Source organism: Morone saxatilis, unplaced genomic scaffold (assembly GCF_004916995.1).
Source record: "Morone saxatilis isolate NCDOM2014 unplaced genomic scaffold, NCSU_SB_2.0 Contig18, whole genome shotgun sequence".
NCBI classification, from domain to species: domain Eukaryota; kingdom Metazoa; phylum Chordata; class Actinopteri; family Moronidae; genus Morone; species Morone saxatilis.
The window spans coordinates 9,977,818-9,980,809 of record NW_023339740.1 but is presented as its reverse complement, the minus strand read 5'-3'; the positions used below and the strand labels follow the sequence as shown (position 1 = coordinate 9,980,809).

The 2,992-nt window shown below is 40.0% G+C and overlaps 1 protein-coding gene across 1 annotated transcript in view; it reads left to right on the top strand.

Moving 5' to 3' along the window:
* Positions 1–2,992, top strand: part of LOC118328104 (plexin-A1-like) — a 115,605-nt gene that overhangs the window by 350 nt on the left and 112,263 nt on the right. The window lies entirely within an intron of this gene.

Genomic DNA, 2,992 nt, shown 5'->3' with positions numbered 1-2,992 from the left:
TCTGCCATACATTGTTTATTCCCTTTTGCTTCTAGCTCAATATTAGATATATAGAACTGGGCCTACATGTATATTCTTTCCTTTGATACTATTTCTGCTGACCTCATTAACCACAAAACACTTTAATCAAAAATCTGATATGAAAACAAGGTGGAAGCTAGCAGAGTAACAGCTCGCAGCGCTTGGTGGTTGATACCAGATAATTTTCCATAAGATTCTACTAAATCACACTTTCTCTCTCTCTCTCTCATACACATTTGAACCAGTTAGAAAATGGGATAAAAATTATGTTTCTGGAGGAAATGCGAAATCATTTATCTGTGGGCATTGGATGAGGAGACAGACTAATGAATATCTTGACTGGATAAAGGAGGGCGATCATTCTTATCTCTGATCAATAGCTATATAGCTTAACACCCAGCCACTATCTGTACCCCTCTCTTTCCTCTCCGTTTCTCATGATTACGGAAAACATATTTTTTGAGTTTATAATATCAACATGTACACAACAGCAAGTTTTTATGGAACCATTGGCCGCAATCCCTATCGATTCACGTAGTTTGTGAAAAATTCATCACAATAAAAACAACTGTCAAATGAAATGCAGTATTTGGTATTGACAACACATACATGTTTCACAATATACCACCTTAATATGCCAATAAATTCACAGCAATAGAATTTAACAAAAACCACAACACATGTCAATGCTGTCGATAACATAAGAGCCCACAATATAATGTTATTATAAGACTGTATTACCATATGGTATTCACTGAATTGGGTATATTAGAATTTCCACTTGAGAGTTCAGACGAAATGTGTGCCAGACATATATTAAATCTTGATTAAGCGAAGAAAATAGCAAAAAATCAGGGGGACATGATTATTCAACCATTTCCTTTCAGCCAGCAAGCGCGACATCTGTAATCAGTCAGTGTTATTGTGGGCTGAGGTTGTGTGTGTAACACGCGTGTTTGGTGCCATATGAATGGGTTATAAAATATTCATCGATGTATGCAGTCGTGAAGTGGTGAGGCAGCTCCACCCCTTTGGAAAAAACAACACTTAGTGGCTGGTCGGCAAGCAAACACGCGTGAAACCTTAATAATGTGATAGAGCCCCTGCTGCGTTATAATAAAAATATAATATTACCCGTATTACGGTGTTGTGTGTTGTGCTCTACTACTCGATAGTGTAATCAAGCGATGTCTTGGTCATATATTTCTCTGTGACTTGAATACTCAGCTGACAAGTCTCACACGGAATTAAAATGCTTCCTCCCAGAATGATATAATATAACCTCAAACTCCCATTAGGATCACACTTAATGTTGATAATCAATTATCTTTTTTTGGCAAAACATCACTGGTTTTACCTTCTCGTGAGTAAATATTTTTTTGTTCTTCTTAGTCGTATATTGATAATAAATTGAATAGATTTGAGCCTGAACCTCCTCTTCTGCATTTGAAGACCCTGCTGCCAAATCACCCCCCCCCCACATCAACCCCCCACACCCCCCTCGAAACCCCAGCCTGTGGAAGGTCGTTGCTTAACGTCTTTCATCCCCGGTTGGAGTTGGGTGCGGTCATTTGAAAAACACTGGCAGAACATTAGATATGAGTCTCCACCAGTGACCCCTGCAGATGACCACAGAGAGGAAAATTAAATTTATTTCACAATACTGAAATATCAATCCAGGCGCCAATCTCACGTGACTTATGCCTAAATTGCAGAACCCACACATCAGATGTAGGCCTCCATTAAACCGTCTTTTAACCCTCAGGGGAACAAAACACGCTCTTATTACCAATGACTGAACTGTGCTGAATAACCCATATACAGACCTGCAGGAATGCTACGCACCTTCCACCAATAGGTGCACCCAGAAGAGACCAAAAAAAGAACCTAAACTAGGACACAGTAGTAGTGTGTAGAAAAAAAATAAAATGTAGGTGTGTGTGCTGTGGAACTAAAAAAAAAAAAGATGTGTGTAGTGTCGTGTATAGTAGCTAGTAAGTGCTCATTAGAACTGTATAATACCCTTATGACAATCGAAACTCGATAGTTATTCCTCCATAGAAGAATCGAATTAACCCTTTAACAACTCGTTTCCCTTCGGCTCGGATGGCTTCAAACGGGTTGTCGTAGCGTTATGTAGGTGTGATGAATGTATGTAGTGTAGTAAGCGGAATAGATCCAGAAATTGATGGATTTCTCTCCAATGACTAATATATAGGTTAAAAAGATAATGTTGCCCCAAGTTGTATGTCATAGAGACGATGGGAATTGTATTTGGTTGTTGTAGCCAAAATCTTGGCTGTAACACAAACAGAAAACATCAACTGGAATAATTTCGAAGAAAATTAAGAATGTTGTGTAACATTGTGTTCGTGTTAGTGTGTGATACAGGGTGTGTGAGCAAACGAGTTGTGTGTGTGTGTGTGTTGACTGGTTAAAGCATCATATGGGTCAGTGAATTGCCCGGGGCGATGGGCCCCTCGTGACACGGGAATGCTCCAGATATTGTCACATGGTCACCAGAATTACCGCCGTGTCACCGCCATGACTGAACACTTCACAATAGGGTGAAGGTCTTTGCACGGTGGGATTCAGTTAGCAGAGAAAGAAGGGTGTGTTTTATGAATGGCTCGTGTTTGAATAGACTGCTTAACATGTCAGCTAATCAAGTAAAAGCAATGGAGTCAGATGGAGCACCTATAGCCCTGTCTGTACTCCCGCTGTGATATGGAAACAAGTAACAAGTGAACTTTCAGACGCTCCGCTGCTTTCAGGATTTGTTTTGAGGAGTGTCCTTGGAAATCGCAAAAGGGCGATTGATGTGTTGGGCTCGATCCAGCCCTGAACCTTCATGTTTCATTCCCCACTCGCTCCCAGTCCTGTTTCTTTCTATACTTTGAACTGTGAAAAAAGAGGCATTATTTAAATTGTACTGTGTGAAGCTGTGGATGTGTTAAATCAGAAAAGAATG